The sequence below is a fragment of the Oryx dammah genome, unplaced genomic scaffold (genome assembly GCF_014754425.2).
Source record: "Oryx dammah isolate SB20612 unplaced genomic scaffold, SCBI_Odam_1.1 HiC_scaffold_10, whole genome shotgun sequence".
Classification (NCBI taxonomy): Eukaryota; Metazoa; Chordata; class Mammalia; order Artiodactyla; family Bovidae; genus Oryx; species Oryx dammah.
In genome coordinates this window covers 66,961,267-66,980,134 of record NW_024070194.1, presented here as the reverse complement: position 1 = coordinate 66,980,134, position 18,868 = coordinate 66,961,267, and the positions used below count along the sequence as shown (strand labels likewise).

Here is an 18,868-nt window from a genome sequence, read left to right as displayed (position 1 = left end):
AAAAGGGAAAGAGCAAACATGAGAACAGCCATACACAATATGTAAAAGAATGAGTGTGCCTGTATTCCACTAGAAATTTATTATGAAAATAGGTGGATCTGACCCACAGGGATGTATTTTACCAGTCCCTTAAATAATTATATTTGGATTATACTCACTCCAGTTTTACATTCATTCCAATGAAATGCCAGATATTAAAATACCCTTTAACTGAAGAAAGCATAAAAGCCTGATATTCATAAATCACCAAAAAGTAGAAAAAAACCCGGAGTAACAGTTTTATGTTACCAATTAAAATATTTCTCAGATAACAAAAAGTTTAGAGCTATGTCTCATATATTATGATGGAATAAGATAAATGGATATTTGCATTTCATTTTTGCAAAAGTTACACTAATGAAAAAAACTTAAAATGTTTTTAAGGTAAAAGGTTAAAAGGTAAAAATATATGTTTAAATCCTCACAGGATGTCATAATAACCAAGGCCAGAAGCACAATTTGTGGTGAGAACAGAAGAACATAGGACATAAAGGAAAAAAATCTCCAAAGCAAATCATACACCCTTCACTATCGTCTTCAGAATATGGATGAAAGGGTGGGTTCCTAGAGTCTCCTGTAAAATGAGAATATGAACTGTGAACCCAAGGCTAATGGAATCATTTAATTTTTTTAATAAGGGAAAGCAGATAGCTCCCTAGAGGGGGCAGTTTTTTGGTTTTAGTAAAGCTATGGAAACCTTATGGCAGAAAGCAAAATACTAAAGAGCTTCTTGATGAAAGTGAAAGACGAGAGTGAAAAAGTTGGCTTAAAACTCAGCATTCAGAAAACTAAGATCATGGCATCTGGTCCCATCACTTCCTGGCAAAATAGATGGGGAAATAATGGAAGCAGTGAGAGACTTTATTTTCTTGGGCTCCAAAATCATTGCAGATGGTGACTGCAGCCATGAAATTAAAAGACACTTGCTCCTTGGAAGAAAAGCTATGACCAACCTAGACAGCATATTAAAAAGCAGAGACATTACTTTGCCAACAATGGTCCATCTAGTCAAAGCTATAGTTTTTCCAGTAACCATGTATGGATGTGAGAGTTGGACTATGAAGAAAGCTGAGCACTGAAGAATTGATGCTTTTGAACTGTAGTGTTGGAGAAGACTCTTGAGAGTCTCTTGGACTGCAAGGAGATCCAACCAGTCCATCCTAAAGGAAATCAGTCCTGAATATTCATTGGAAGGACTGATGCTGAAGCTGAAACTCCAGTACTTTGGCCACCTGACGTGAAGAACTGACTCATTGGAAAAGATTCTGATGCTAGGAAAGAGTGAAGGCAGGAGGAGAAGGGGACGACAGAGGATGAGATGGTTGGCATCACCAACTCAATGGACATGAGTTTAAGTAAGCTCTGAGAGTTGGTAATGGACAGGGAAGCCTGGCATGCTACAGTCTGTGGGGTCAGAGAGTCGGAAACAACTGAGCGACTGAACTGAACTGAAAGCTATGGAAAGCCTTGCAATGCACATTTTTGTGCTCACGAGCAGTAGTCCTTTCTGAAATGTCATCAGAAGCCATCAGTGCTTTTCCATTGGTTAGGAAAATCAGCTCAAATGACACTGCATATAATTGTCCTTAGTTGTTGAAAACAGCTTAGGCCAGTCAATATCTTTGTACTGTGTATAAGTGACAAAGCAATGGATAATCAGCACCCATATCCACACTACTTATATTGAAAACTTACCCTAAAAGAGAAGTTACTGATTGCACAGTAAGGAAGAAGGGTCGATGGCATGACTGTGAACCCCATAAAATTGTATGCAAGATGTTGTGTACACAGTTTGTTCCTTATAACATTCTGGGGTTGTCTTGTTTATCAGTATACTGGGTTTTTTTCTGTCTCTGTATCATAAGAATGGACATGCTGTGAGACTAGAAAAGGGATCTGTCTTCCCTACTTTATCCCTTGGTCCAGATCAGTGTCTGAAATATAAAATCAGTGATCTATAAATAATCATAGAAGGAATGAAGGAAGAGAAGGAGGGAAGAGAGAAGGAAACAAGGGAAGAAAGAATGGAGGAGGGAACAAAAGTAAACAAATATACATTTTTTCTGTATAATACTGTATATCAACTCTACTTAAATTTTTAAAATACATTATTTTTCTTGGAAAACAATTTCCTAACTTTTCTCATATGCTCAATAGGGTGTGTGACTCAAAAGAAAAAAAATAGGTAGGAATGATTGGTTTACAACTACAGGGACTGCCTCATTATCTCCTCCTGTCTTTTGTTCATAAGCCAACCTGATCCTGATTATATACCAGAAGGGTTATCATGGTTTGCCAGAGACCTATAATAATGTCACAGCATTTGAAAAGCCTGTCCTTATATTTTTATAGCTTTAGAGAATTTCTCCTGTCTGCTCAACTCAGAGTTTCCTTACTTCAGCTCTACATTTGACTACCTCTTAGATGTCAGTCATTCCATTTATTTGTTTTTTGCCTGTGTTCAAAAGTTCTAAGACATTGAAAAAAAAATTGAAGTACAATTTCAAGGCATTTTTGTCTCCATTGCAGGGCAATAAAACTTTTGTCTCTGTGTATATGATTTTTTAAATTTACTTTTAAACTCTGTAAATATATATCTATATATGTTATCTGAGAGTTGTTTTCAAAGATGACCCCACCTCTCAATGAGCCATGCCTCCAAACATCCACATCCTTTCATATCATCCTCCTCTTGAATTTGGGCTGGGCCTGTGACTCACTTTTGATGAAAAGAGTCAGGTAGAAGTGATGTTAGGTGATTTCTAAGGCTGGATCATAAGAAATCTTTCTGCCTCCACCTGGGTCTCTGGAATATTTATTTTTAGTGGGCTTTCTCCCAGAACTCAGCCATCATGCTGTAGAAAGCCCAAGCCAGAGAGGCCACACACAGGTGGCTTGAATGATAACCCTGGCTGAGCCCTTGTATCAACTGCTAGCCAGATGGGTGCACCATCTTGGACATTCTACACAGTCAAACCTTCACTGTGCCTTTAGCCCCAGCTGTGCAACCGCATGAGAAACCCCAAATGAGGCCATCTCAATCAACCCATGGGACCCACAGAACCACAAGAGCAATAATAAACTATTTTAAGCCATTGAGTTTAGGACACTTTGTTACCCTCTTACAAGTAACTGGAATATATTTATTAACATGGTGTTAAAGCTATACTTATATTTTAGCTAAGATGTTAATGAACAAATAAGATTAACAGAAATGCCATATCAGAAGGTCAAGTTGTTTAGAAGAAGGTGAACCTAACATATTTCGATCATGCTTTTCACTACTAAGTTGCTGTTTTTTGTCTGGTTCTTTCCTTTGACGCAGAGTGATATGCTGGGCATTGTGAAACAACATGACAGACAACCTTTTGGTGTCTATAAAGTAAATATACTTGTAAGTACATTTGACATAAATAGATATGAAATAAGTCTTTGCCCGAATGCTTTGGCTAAAGGAGTGGTTACAAAAGGGGTTACAAAAAGTAGACCAAAGACACACTTAAAATAAGACAATAGATGAAAAAAAATTTTTTTAATCTGCCCAGGTTATCTTTTCTATTCGCTAATACTTAATTAAAAATGCAGTCCAGTGGTTTGGGCTCTGTTGTCTCACTGCCAAGGGCCCAGATTCGATCCCTAGTCAGGCAAGTAAGATCCATATGCCATGTGGGGTGGCAAAAAACAAAAATTAAAAACAAATTCAGGTCCATAATTCCTGATCTGTAATTCTGAAATCAACAAAGCTCTGAAAACCAAAAATATTTTGGTAAATAATTTGCGACCTAAACTCACTGGGTAGCAACTGCAATGTCCTATGACTATTTATTATGGGCTTTATCTTATTTAAATGAACACTCATTTCATTGCAGAATTAGTATGTTTGATTACAACATCCTATCCCAGACCCGCTTGTGCTGTCCCCGCAAGTAACATGCAGTAGGTGTACTGTGTCACCCTCCTAAAATTGAAACTTCTGAATTCAAAAACACTTCTGATTTCACACCTGAAGCTGACTTTATAGGTAACCTAAAGTAAACTCTTTATTGCGAGGGGAAGGGCAGTCTACTACAAGGTCCTTGAGGACTCTGAATTCACACAGCCGAAGGTCAAACTCCAACTCCCCCGCTGGCCACCTCTGAGACCTGGGTTAGTATGCAACCCTCTGCCTTAGTTTCCTCCTCTGCAGAATGAGGATAGTAATAAAAACTACCTCATTGGGTTCTTAAGAGGACAGAAGGAGGTTATGCCTACAAAATGCTTAGCCCAAGTGACTATTAATAATAACTTTTTGTTCACTCTTATTGTATTCTTATTAAACATAAGTGAGTTTTTTTTTTTAATAAAATCAATGAAACAAATAATATCTCAGTTAGGATTCAGTGAGGGAAAAAGAGACGACTGAAGGTATTACCAGCAGAAAGATATTTAACACATGAAATCAGATGCCACAAGGACTTTGGAAGGAATGGGTAGGCGAAGGTCAAGAGGGATGCCCTGTAACTTTCAGGCTATTCTGCATCAGCTGTGGACCTGATGTCAGGAAGCCACTGCACCCAGAGATCAGAAATTGCAGGAAATGACAGGAAACCATGGCGAATGTCACAGCCACCCTGCAGCTTAGAAGCTAGTGCCTGTCAGGAGCAGTCTTGGCATCTAGCTTCACTGCACAAATTTATATCGTGTGAGTGGCTGCAGGAGGAATAATGACACAGTCCTTGTGCTGTTCAAATCCCAAGTGCATCTCACTGGCAGAATCTAAACCTTATCAGAACCTGCTGGCAAAGGACTTTGGGAAATGCAGCTCTGAGATACAGGCAAGTCTGACACTTTTGCGACCCCAAGGACTGTAGTCCACCAGGCTCCTCTGTCCATGGGATTCTCCAGGCAAGAATACTGGAGTGGGTTGCAGTGTCCTCCTCAAGGGGATCTTTCTGACCCTGGGATTGAACCCACATCTCTTTTGCCTCCTGCACTGGCAGGCAGGTTCTTTACCACTAGTACCACCTGGGAAGCCCAATATAGGCAATATCCAACATAAACAGTAATTTGATTAAGATAATTGGCATTTGTAAAGCACTGTGAGATAGGCACGGAGAAGGCAATGGCACCCCACTCCAGTACTCTTGCCTGGAAAATCCCATGGACGGAGGAGCCTGGTGGGCTGCAGTCCATGGGGTCTCGAAGAGTCGGACATGACTGAGTGACTTCACCTTCACTTTTCACTTTCATGCATTGGAGAAGGGAATAGCAACCCACTCCAGTGTTCTTGCCTGGAGAATCCCAGGGACAGGGGAACCTGGTGGGCTGCCGTCTGTGGGGTTTCACAGAGTCGGACACGACTGAAGTGACTTAGCAGCAGCAGTGAGATAGGCAGAAATTGTAGCACAAGGGGCTAAGTGATGTGTCTGGAGTTGCATAGGGAATGAGAGACTCCAGTCCCTGTACTCCAGATCTAGAAAGTGTGTCTTTACATCAGAGTGTCCTATTTAATCATCTGAGCTCTACTTTATCCCTTAAATCTTCATACCATTTATATTATTATTGATTCACATTTCTCAGATCAATCTAGAGAGGAAATTTTGCATCACTATCTAAAGTAGAATGCAAATTACTGAAGTAGAAAAGAGATGTCATGTGACATAAACAGAAGATAAAGTAAAAATGAACACACAGAAAACAATGATATTAAAACCACTTAGATAGCATTGCCTAGAGGGTTCTGAGCCTGAAGCCTGTTCTCTTTGTTGAAAAGGGAGATTAGCATGTATGAGAGATGTTAAAAGTACTAAACCTACTGGCAATAGGTGGAGATTGTCATTGATAAATTCACAAGGACTAAAAGGTGACTGAAATCTCTGAAAAGAAATTAAATTTCTCACTATGAAAGGCAATGCTATTTAAAGGCTTGTCCATGTTACCTACCATCAATAAAACTCAATCCACACATACATATATCTATGTGTATTTGTTAGTATATTTATTAGTACAGCACATTTTTTTCTATATAATAACTGTTAGTGTTAGCTGCTCAGTCGTGTCTGACTCTTTGTGACCCCATGGATTGCAGCCCACCAGGCTCCTCTGTCCATGGAATTCTCCAGGTTCCCCAGGCAAGAATACTGGAGTGGGTTGTCATTCCTTTCTCCAGGGGATCTTCCCTACCCAGGGATTGACCCAGATACCTGGGTCTCCTGCATTACAGTCAGATTCTTTACTATCTGATCCACACCAATTGAATGGACATGGACTTGGGCAAACTCCAAGAGTTGGTGGGGTACAGAGAGGCCTGGCGTGCTGCAGTCCAAGGGGTCACAGAGTCAGACACAACTTGGTGAATGAACAACAACAACAAATATGAGTGGGCTGCCATTCCCTTCTCCAGGGGATCTTCCCAACCCAGGGACTGAACCCAGGTCTCCCGCATTGCAGGTGAATTCTTTACCAACTGAGCCACCAGGGAAGCTCCCAGTGACATGAGATGAGCCAATAATTCAGCTCTATTATTTAGCCTAGTTAGAGCTGGGTTTTTGTTGTTATTTGCAACTATTCTACCCGCTTTCTCCTAAGTTCAATCCAGTCTCTCTCCTAATACTTTTCTTTTTTAAATATACTTCCAAATAACAAAAAAGGGCTTCCCTGGTAGCTCAGCGGTTAGAGCGTCTGCCTGCAATGCGGGAGACCCGGGTTCGATCCCTGGGTTGGGAAGATCCCCTGGAGAAGGAAATGGCAACCCACTCCAGTATTCTTGCCTGGAGAATCCCATGGATGGAGGAGCCTGGTGGGCTACAGTCCACGGGGTCGCAAAGAGTCTGACATGACTGAGTGACTTCACTTTCACTTTTCCAAATAACAACAAAAAACCCAACTCTAACTAGGCTGAAAAATAGAGCTGAATTGTTGGCTCATCTCATATCACTGGAAGCTTCCCTGGTGGCTCAGTTGGTAAAGAATTCACCGGCAATGCGGGAGACCTGGGTTCAACCCCTGGGTTGGGAAGATCTCCTGGAGAAGGGAATGGCAGCCCACTGCAGTATTCCAATGAGAGTTCCATGGACAGAGGAGCCTGGTGGACTACACAGTTCATGGGGTTGCAGAGTTGGACATGTCTGAGCCACTTTCACTTCACTCATATCACTGAAAATCTACCAGAAGATGGGCTTTGTAGGACTTAATGCTATTGTCAAGGACCAGCTTCTTTCTCTGCTTCCCATCATGTCAGCTCCACCCAAGCAAGATGGCTGCCAACAATTTCCACAATTTCATGCCTCCTCATCTCAGAAAAAACCAACAACTCCCAGCAAACCTAGTCTGTCTCAAGCTCTGGTGTGAACTGAATCACATATCCATTTCTGAATCAATATTCATGGCCAGGATATAGGATTGTGTTCATTGCTTTCAACTCCATTTAGCACCAAAAATGGAGTTAGGCTTCTTCCCACATGGGGAAGGCATGGTTCTCCCAAGCAAAATTACGCTGATTACAAAGAAAAGAAGAATGGCTATGGGGGAGGTTGTCATAGTATTCACCACCGGTAATCTTACAGGCATTGTAACAAAGGAGATGGGATTTGACCTGGTCAGTGGGAGCCAAATAGCAGAAGAGTTTGAGTAGTATTAGTGTTAGTCACTTAGTGATGTCCAACTCTTTAAGACCCATGGACTGTAGCATGCCAGGCTCCTCCGTCCATGGAATTCTCCAGAAAAGAAAACTGCAGTGGGTTACCAGTTCCTTCTCCAGGGGATCTTTCTGACCCAGGGGTCAAACCCAGGTCTCTTGCATTGCAGGCAGATTCTTTACCATCTGAGCCACAGGAAAGCCCATATGAAAATTAGTAACCCTAAGAAGATAGTTTGAGAGCATAGCATTATGGAGGACTTCAAATGCTTGACTAATGAGTTTAGACTTAATTCACTAAACTTAATTAACTAAATAGCAACAAAAATGGTGTGGGCTTAAAAAAAAACACTATGAAAAGAAAAAGAAGGGGGAGGTTTCTTTAATTAAAACTGTATAGAAATGAAAGAATTTATTAAAAATATAAAAACAATTTTTTTTTAAATTTAAAAGAGAATTACTTGGTGATCCATTGGTTAAGACTCCATGCTTCCACCACAGCAGGTGTGGGTTTGATCCCTGATCAAGGAATTAATATCATGCCTTGAGGTGAAATCAAAAAAGAAAGAATTTAGGAAAATTCATTTTAATGCAAGGATTTGGTATTTGATGTTAATCATTTATGGAAAATCATTCATTCACTCATTCAATCAACAGATATTCATTGAGTCCCTAATATGTGCTATGCACTGTAATGGCAAGAGCTGGTGATTCAGTGGCAAAAGAACTGTCATCACGGCAAAAGAACTGTCATCACCTTCAGGTAGGGTATTAGTCAATGAAGAACTCATCATGTCATCAGATTCTAATGTTTCATCTGCCTTTGGAAAGTGTTGGTTAAATTCTGGACCAGAAGAGAATTACAGCCACTTAACCACTCACAGCCAGTGGAAAGCAAGGTAAGAAAGCCTTCAAATTATAGTCAACAAACCTGATCAGGGGTAGTTCAGAGACCAAGATGGTTCTCAAGACCTCCATGTTCTTTGCCAAGTTTATCCATTCCTATCACGAGTTTTCTGAGTCTGGTTAATACTTCACTACAGAGAGTTCATTCTTTAGCCCTAATTGGATAAAAGGACAGGAAGTACACCTAAAGAACTTCTTTACCTCAATTTTGCTTTGCCTCATTGCTGACCTAATATTATCATGTTAAAATCAGAGTGGCTCAGCAGTAAAGAATCTGCCTGCAGTGTAGATTAGCCCAGGAGACATGGGTTCAGTCCCTGGATCAGGAAGATTCCCTGGAGAAGGGCATGGCAACCCACTCCAGTATTCTTGCCTGGAGAATCCCATGGACAGAGGAGCCTGCCAAGTGACATTCCATGGGTCGGAAGGAGACGGACGTGACTAAAGCGGCTTGGCACAAAGCCTGATGTGAACTCAGGACTCTTGGTGGTGATGCTGTGTCAGTGCAGGTTCATCAGTTGCACAAATGTATCATCTGGTGAGGGATGCTGATACTGGGGGAGGCTAGGGCTCCCTGGTGGCTCAGAGGTTAAAGCCTCTGCCTGCAATGCAGGAGACGTGGGTTCGATCCCTGGGTTGGGAAGATCCCCTGGAGAAGGGAATGGCAACCCACTCCAGTATTCTTGCCTGGAGAATCCCATGGACGGAGGAGCCTGGTGGGCAACAGTCCACGGGGTGGCAAAGAGGCGGACACGACTGAGCAACTTCACTTTCACTTCCACTACTGGGGAGATATATGGCATATGAGAAATCTTTGTTCCCTCCATTCAATTTTGCTGTGAACTAAAAACTACTCTAAAATATAAAGTCTATTTTTTTAAACCAATGAAAAAAAAGGGGGTTATATTAATTCAACCAATATTTGTTAATTCCCTAGATATGCCAAGTACTGTCATCATAACATCAAAAATGAACAGGGCACATATGGTTCCTCCCTCACAGAACTTATATGAATGTGTTCATCAGATTCAGTCAGTTTTACTCTAAGTACTGACAGCAATCATTGTCGTTACCCTGTCTAGATGGAGTGAGAGTCAGCACGGGTGCGTCAGTAGCAAACTGGGCAACCACCAACGTCCATGGCCAGCAAATTCATAAGAAATAGAAACACAGATGATTAATAACCACCTGTTCTGTTTCTCAAGTAATCAAACCTAAATCGAGGCCAATAGAATGTTAATTATTCATCTATCATATTGGCCAAGATTTTAAAACACCCTGAATATGTTGAGAATAGCTTGCTGGCCGAAGATTAACTGGTAGATTTTAACTAAAAAGCATTTTGCAGTATGCATTAGATTTTATAATGTAAATACATTGATCCAGTAATTTACTTTCTAGCCATATTTTTAAAGGAACTAACTCACACACAGAAAGGCCCCACAAAAATCTATGTATAACGAGGCCATTTATCACAGCCTTGTTTATAATATGAAAATATCAGAAGCCACCTGCATGCCAATAAAGCATTGATTAAAATAGAGCAACCCATCTAACAGAATGCAAATCCATTAAAAATTATGTCCATCTACAGACTTATGGTTGCCAAGCTGAGGGGGTAGTTGGGGAAGGATGGATTAGGAATTTGGGGTTAGCAGATCCAAACAATTCTGTGTAGAATGGATAAACAACAAGTTCCTCCCATATAGCACAGGAAACTATATTCAACATCCAGTAATAAACTACAATGGAAAAGAAGATGAAAAAGAACACACATATGTATAACTGAGTCACTGTGCTGTCCACCAGAAATTAACACTCTAAATCAACCATGCTTCAATAAAACAGTTTTTTAAAAAGTTGTGTCCATCTGTATTTATTAACAATGGAAATATACCTTTAACTGACTTTTTAAAAACTACATATATAGTAGAATCTTATTTTGAGTAAAATATGTATGAGACACATAAAGTGCAAAGGAAAGGAAGCCCATTGAAAATGTTAAGAGTAGTCATTTCTGGATAATAATAACTGGACATTTTTTTGTATTTATATATTTTCACATGTTCTGAATAACTTCTACAGTGAGCTTGTATTACTATAAACATCTCTTCTCCTCTAAAACTCTGCATTTTGTGAAATAAACATCCAAATATGTTACACCTTTTTGCATGGGAATTTTCATTGAAGGAAGTGCCTAAAGCAGTTTGGAGATGCCTCTATAGGGAGGAGATGGGGGGGTATGGAGAAGCTGGAGAAATGGGGCAGCCACGGTCTAACCTGCAGCCCAGGCCCCCAGACTAGAGTCAAGCCTAACGGCAAAACAGGTTGCAAGCAAGGACCGAAAGGGATGTTTTCCCAGGGGACACTGTGAGACAAAGAGGCATAAGCAGTGTTAACTTCAGTGCCCAGACAGGGCACATGGCAGGTCACCCAGAGGAAGACAAAGAGTCATTCTCCTACATTCAGAGCAGCCAGAGGAGCAGTGAGGATCTGTGGGATCATCCTCACATTGCTAGAAAGGGAGCAATGATATTGCTCCAACGACATTGCAGAAAATGGAGCGTTCTGAAGATGCCTTAGAAAGAGCAAGTTCAGGAGAGGGTGAAGCCAGAACTGAAGGGAGGAGGGGTCCAGAGAAGATCTTCAAGGTGGGAAACCTGAGAGCTTGTTTCACCGCTGATAAAAGCATCCAGGGGCAGGGGATCAAAGATAAAGGGGAGAGGGGGCTCTTCTAACTGCTCACAGTCTAGCTCAATCTCATCCACACCATACTTTTAACTACCACATCGTATGGGAATGGGGCTTCCCAGATGGCTCAGGCAATAAAGAATCTGCCTGCAATGCAGGAGATGCAGGTTTGATCCCTGGGTCAGGAAGACCTCCTGGAGAAGGAAATAGCTACCCACTCCAGTATTCTTGCCTGGAGAATTCCACAGACAGAGGAGCCTTGTGGGCTACAGTCCATGGGTTTGCAAAGAGTTGGACACGACTGAGCGTCTAACATTTTCACTTTATATGAGAATGATCTGATTGCCCCACTTGTAGCTGGAGCCCAGGCACACTGTAATTTACTAAATAAATGAAACTTTCTGCTGATCTGCAGACCCACATAATTAACTCATCATATCCCTCCCAGCAACTGCTCTACTACTAATTTCATCACACACACCCCATTCTTCCTTTTGTATTCACATTCAATAACTAGCACCACCATCCACCTAACTGCCCAAGCCAGCCACTGGGGCATTCTCCCTCCCATTCCTTCTCATCCGTCCCCATTTCCAACAAGTCAACAGGTTCCATCTTCAGATAGTTCCTGAATCTATTTCCTTCTCATCTGTTCCCACCACCATCACTCTTTTGATTCAATCTCTCATCACTTTGCATTTGGATTACTACAAATCTCTTCATCTCCCATCTATTGCTCCCTCTGTCCTACACAGCTATGGCTCACACTGTTAACAGCATGATTTGCTTGCTGTTTAAATCTGACCGTGTCACTTAGCTGCTCGTTCAGAGCTTCAAAGCAAAGTGCATGTGAACACTCAGTAAATGATTGACAGGCTGACTGAATAAAGGAATGACTGCACTTAGCTCAAGATTGTCAATCTTTTCCTCATCTGGGATAACTTTGGGCTAATAATCCTTTCTTAGGATAACCTAATCCCTGCTGGTCTCCAGGCAAAGACCCAAACAGATGTCCTTTGTACATTAATGCTCTTCCCAGGTGTTTTTTTACACGTTATTTGTTAATTTTTCACTCTTCACTGAGAAGTACAAGGAGAACCCTGAAGTATATTATGTGGTCATGACAATTATTTTGTGGATATAATGGAAGGCCCGTATTACATACACCTGGGGGAGGGAGGCCCTTTGAAAGTGGAAAAATAAGAAAACAACTCTGGAATTACAAATCACACATTTACATCTTTGCTACCAGGAGATACTAAGATAACTATGAAATAATCCATTGCCAAATAAAAGGAAGGACAGCAACAAAAATAAGTATTGAAGGGGAGAGAAAAGTACAATAGAAGAGAGCTCTGAACAGAGCAAACTGTGCAATTTCATTTCCTTCTAGAGTGAAGTGGAGGCTATGCTGATAAGGAGCCATAACTATAATCTACAGCATCTTCCTTCAACAAAGGTTCTGAATGACATTATCCTCAAGAAGCTAAGAAGATGCAGTTCAGTAGAAGAATGGCTAATGACGAACATATGTGTGGTACCAGCATCAAGACATCTCTCAAAGAATACCAAATACACTCTTTTTGACAAAAAAAAAAAAGTTAAGATCCACCTTTTCCGATGTTGCAAAATCTAGGAAGCAAATCAATATGGAACCATCTTTTCATTTTCATTACATCAATGGACCAAAATATAAAGAAATTTGCTCTGGTAGGCAGACTCAAGATGGCAGTTGTTGTTATAGATAATGGCCAGTGATAACCCTTCTACACTGTGTACTAATTTGGGTATAAACTGTGAGTGTCTTTGAGTAAACAGGGCATGTACAAATAAAACTATTAATAAGATGTAACTAAGTTGAGGTTAAAAAGAATGTCGTCACTTGCTTCAGCAGTAGTGAAACTTGTGTATTCAATCTTGGAGTCCTCGTGATCCTTCCTCAAAAAATTAATAATAGTAAAAATAATCTGAAAAGGCATGTTAAGCAAAACACATGGAATAAATTTTTTAAATACAAGTTAAAAGAAACACAGATGTCTCCCTATCTCTGAGAGAAGACGCTCCTCAGGAGGACAAGATGCTGGCAATGAGGAGCTTGCCTCTGCACCCGAGTTTCATTTCCCCTTGGGGTTTGCTCAGTGGGTATGACAGTTGTTAGTGATGTTCAGTAAATATTGCTGGCTCTCTCCCTCTCAGACATTCGGTAGGATTGCTTCCTAGCCCCTTTGGGTTGGGTGGGGTCCTTCTGGCTAATGAGCTGTGAACAGAATGTGGCATGTGTAACTTCTGTGTGAAACACGGGATTGCTGGCATGCGACCCTCGAAGCTCTCTGTCACAATGACGGCGAGTGATGACGGCGAGCAAAGCAAGGCTCCAGATGCTGGCTGCCCAGCAGCCTGGATTACAAAACAATGTGGAGTTTTTAATGTTGCAGCTACCTGACACTGAGGGTGACAGCTGGAGGTAAACAATAGGCTGACCAGGTTGCTTACGAGGAAAAGCTGGTGGAGCGTCATTCATTTCCGTTTGTCATCCGTTGTTGCTATTGCTGTCACTCAGCTGTGGCCGACCCTTTGCGACCCCAGGGACTGCAAAAGCTTCCTCTGTCCTCCTCTGTCTCCTGGAGTTTGCTCAAATTCACGTTCATTGAGTCGGTGATGCTATTTAACCGTCTCATTCTCTGAGTCTCCATTCTCCTTTTGCCCTCAATCTTTCCCAGGGTGCACGTGTGCTAAGTCAATTCAGTCATGTCTGATTCTTTGAGACTCCGTGTACCATAGCCCGCCAGGCTCCTCTGTCCATGGGATTCTCCAGGCAAGAATACTGGAGTGGGCTGCCATGCCCTCCTCCAGGGGATCTCCCGACCCAGGGATCGACCACAGCTCTTATATCTCCTGCGTTGGCAGGCAGGCTCTTTACCACTAGCGCCACCTGGGAAATCCAATCTTTCCCAGCATAAAGGTCTTTTCCAAAGAGTCAGCTCTTCACTTAGGTGGAAGTAGAATGTAGTAAAGTCTCTTTGAAATGCCATTTCTGTCTCAACTGTGTGAAGATGGGTTTTATTTTTTTTACATTGGGGGGTAGGATGTTCATGGAGAAAGCATCTGTGCCACGGTGGTGACAGTAGTCATCACACTAGAGAACCCCAGGAGAAAGTGAAATGCCCACGTTTCATGGGCAGGGTGTTTGATCCTGCTGCCCAGTCCCCAAACCTTCCCCTCTGGTACTTCTCAAGCCCAGAATGTAGGAGCTTTGTGATTTAACTTCTTCCCTTATTGTTTATATGATAAACTCTGGGACTTGAATACATCAGGCTGGAAATATTAGGACAGGGATCTGAGCAGCACCCTAGGCAAGATCCTGAGAGGCTAAGACATATAGGCTAAGTGGGTCATAGTGGTGAGTGAGCAAGTAACATAGTGGAGAGACGTTCACATTCATCAGCCTTGTCTAGTTATACACTCATTCCAGCCCCTTTGTGATTACCTGTGGTCACGTGACTGAGCTCTGCTCAAAGTGTGCTGAAGTGGTGTTCACCCCCTCCAGTCATGGCCCACTGAACCTTCCCAGAGGTAGTTCTCTATGCTCTTTTCCTGTTCCAGAGCAACTTTGGAAGCAAGTGTGGAAGATGATATGGATGGAATAAGCTTGGGTCCCAGCAGGAAAACCTAAGAGGGTTTATCTTCATGAGAAAGAAAACCTTACTGTGTTAAGCCACTGAGACTTGGCAGTTCATTTTTTGAAGCAGCTCACTTAACAATAAACAGCTTTGTTATTATTGTTGTTGTTGTTGTTGAATTTGGCATATCCTTATTTTCTTTAGATTTTTAAACAATTTATTTAAGAATAGTTGATTTATAAACACTGTGTTAATTTCTTCTGTACAGCAAAGTGATTCAGTTGTACCTATGTATACATTCTTTATATGTCAATCCTAAAGGAAATCAGTCCTGAATATTCATTGGAAGGACTGATGCTGAAGCTGAAACTCCAATACTTTGGTCACCTGATGCAAAGAACCGACTCACTGGAAAAGATCATGATGCTAGGAAAGACTGAAGGTGGGAGGAGAAGGGGACGACAGAGGATGAGATGATTGGATGGCATCACTGACTCAATGGACATGAGTTTGAGCAAGCTCCGAGAGTTGGTGATGGACAGGGAAACCCGGCATGCTGCAGTCCATGGGATCACAAAGAGCCAGACATGACTGAACAACTGAACTGAACTGAACATTCTTTCTCATATTCTTTTCCAATATATCATATCACAGGTTAGTGAATATAATTCCCTGTGCTATACAGTAGGACCTTGTTGTTAAGTATTATTGCTATACATTTCTCTATAAATACCAAGGAAACAACAAAAAGATGCCCAAGGAAGCAGGATGGGAGGAACACAGTCAGCAAGAATGAGGTTCCAGCACTGCTGTGGGGGCCTCACGGGAGAACCCTCTCCTCTGCATCCTCTCAAGCTTGCATCCTTCATCTCGCCTTCTGTTCACAGCCAAGTTTCTAGGAATAGCCATCTGCATGTGTTTCCTCTGCTTCCTCACCTCCCACTCATTCCTCATTCCATAAAATCTAGATTTCACCCCCAAACTCTGCTGAAACTGCACCTATGACCTCCTAGCTGTCAGATACAAGCAAAGGCTTTTCATTCCTTACGAGCAGCTTTAAATATGTAACAACAGGCAGACTTTAAGAAATGTTCTATTTATGTTTCCCTTTCTAAAAATTAATCTAAGCTCCCTTTCCCACTAGATAGGGAGGAAATCCAATTTCTGCCATTATTGAGGTTCTCTTTCTGGGACCTGGGTCAGCAAGATTCCAGAGAGTTTTAGATAGCATAAAACACTGAGGGTGGGGTCTTTGGTTCCCTAGAGTCTGGAGTGATCTGCTTTTTGTCCACCCCATATGCTTCCATCAGGGATGGATGCCCCCCTGCTTCTGTTCTAGGCTGGGCGTGGGGGTGCTGTCTGGACTAGATGAACTGGCTTTCCCCTCGGTGGACACTGCACCTGTCATGGGCCCACTGGTCCTGAGTGGGGAGACCTTGGGCCCCACTGCTCTCGAGTCCACGGGCCTCAGCTCAGTTCTCCGTCCCTCAGGACGCCATCTTCTCGCTGACAGGTCCGCTCTCAATTTTGCAGCCTCTTTGGAGCCTTTCCTCTGCTCTAAAACAAGGCAACTCCTTTTGAGCCCCTAAGGGGACAAGGATATCCTTGATCTCCAAACTCAAATGCCCCTTGAGCAGAGGAAAGTGAACTATCTCCCACTGACCTATATACTCAGTAGATTAGCTCTTAGAACTTTCCTTGCTTGCTCTCTGAGGCCCAGAACAATCTCCCCTCCTCCAAAGCCTCTCCTCCTTTGAATTCTGTGAACATGCTTCCTGAGTTTTCCTTCTTTCTCCTGACTATTCTTTCTTAGTCCTCTTTGTTCTACCTACCCCTAAATCAATGGTTCTTTTTTCCTTTTTTTCTCCTAAAAGTACTTTGAAAGATTATACTCCCTCTCTGTACCTTTTGAAGTTGACATTTTAAAAAATGTTACCTTAAGTCTAAATGGGCTTCCCTGGTGGCTCAGTGGTAAAGAAATTGCCTGTAATGTGGGAGATGCTGGTTCGATCCCTGGGTCAGGAAGATCCCCTGGAGAAGGAATAGAGACCCACTCCAAAACTCTTGCCTGGAAAATCTTGCCATGGACAGAGGATCCTGGTGGGCTACAGTCCATGGGGTCCCAAGAGTTGGACACAACTGAGTGACTTTCACTTCACTTCACTTAGTGACTAAACAATGACAACAACTCTAAATAGCTGCAAGAATGAGTTTTCTAATATAGCATAAATACAAGTGTTTTCAAATGAAGCTGTTATAGTCATTCTTCTAAATAAATCTAATGAAATCTATAAAATATGGTGATTTACTATATGATAATCCACTATTATCACATTTTTAAATATTTGAACAATCTCTTTTTTAATAGATGGCATTTTATATGTTTTTCCTCCACTTTGATATCACATTTCCTTTCCCAAAGAATTTTTCCTTAATACACTTTATACTTTACAGCCTTTTACTGATCACTTTCTTACTTCTCTGGCAAAAAAAGTGTAAATTAAAATTTGCTGTGTTTCCTATACGGAGAAGGCAATGGGAACCCACTCCAGTACTCTTGCCTGGAAAATCCCATGGATGGAGGAGCCTGGTAGGCTGCAGTCCATGGGGTCGCAAAGCCAGACACGACTGAGCGACTTCACTTTCACTTTTCCCTTTCATGCATTGGAGAAGGAAATGGCAACCCACTCCAGTGTTCTTGCCTGGAGAATCCCAGGGATGGGGGAGCCTGGTGGGCTGCCGTCTATGGGGTCGCACAGATTCGGACACGACTGAAGCGATTTAGCAGTAGCAGTAGCAGTGTTTCCCATAGCCACAAGCCTCGAAGTGTTAAAGATTTCTCTTGTGATTTAATTGACTTTGTTGCAGTGATTTCCAAGAATAATATTAATAAATTTAATGGATGCAATTATAAGATAAACTATTCTAAAGGTTCTGTTCAATTTCAATGGGTTGGTTAGCCTTATGTAGCATTTACTATCATAAATGATATAGAAGATTAGGTGTTTTAATCTTATGAATAGTTAATATTCATTGAAGAATTCTTTGGACTATTGCACTATTTATGTCCAGGCTCATTGTATGACTGTGAATACTTTATGAAATATATACTTTTTTGAATGTGTACTGTTCTTTGATGAAATATGGAAAAGCATAGTTATATTGGTTTACAGTACAATTTGTGTAATTATTTTTTTACTAAGATCTAGAGTGAATATAAAATACATAGAACCAAAAAAGGCAAAAAAGAAAAAAGACTTCTGTGCTGAGTTGTCATGACAATAATTATTGGTACATAATTGGTCAAAACAATAAAATTATTATAAATTTGATAGATATTTAATAGAAAAGTAAACTTTTCCCACAATTTCACTGAAGTATAATTTTCATCCAAAAATGATTCATCCATTTTAAGTGTACATTTTGATGAGTTTAGACTATTGTCTTCATTATGTAACCAACACCACAATCAAAATCAAAATCTAAAACATTTTCTTAATTCCAAAATTTCCTCTTGCCTCTTTGCAGACAATCACCAACTCTTGCCCCTAACCCTAGACAGCCACTAATCTACTCTCTGAATATTTTTGCCAGTTGCTATGGTCTGAATGTTGTTATCTCTGCCAATCCAGATTTTGAAATCCTGATGCCCATATAATAGTTTTGAAAGATGGGGTCTTGGACTTTCCTAGCGGTCCAGTGATTAAGAATCAGCCTGCCAATGCACGGGACACGGGTTCAGTCCCTGCTCTGGGAAGATCCCACATGCCTGAGGGCAACCAAGCCTGTGCGCCACAACTACCAAGCCTGTGCTCTAGGGACCATGCAACATAACAAGAGAAGCCACCACATTGAGAAGGCCGGGCACCACAGCCAGAGAGTGGCCCCTGCTTGCCACAACTAGAGAAAGCCCTCAGGCAGCAGTGAAGACCCAGTGCAGCCAAAATAAATAAATTAATTAATTAAACAAAATCAAAACAAAAGAGACCTCAGCAAC

General features: G+C 41.4%; 1 non-coding gene across 1 annotated transcript; it reads left to right on the top strand.

Annotated features, from left to right (window-relative positions):
* The first annotated feature begins 6,672 nt into the window (after window positions 1-6,672).
* TRNAC-GCA lies at window positions 6,673-6,744 on the top strand. Its single transcript has one exon. It is a non-coding gene; the product is annotated as a tRNA-Cys (tRNA).
* Window positions 6,745-18,868: the final 12,124 nt, after the last annotated feature.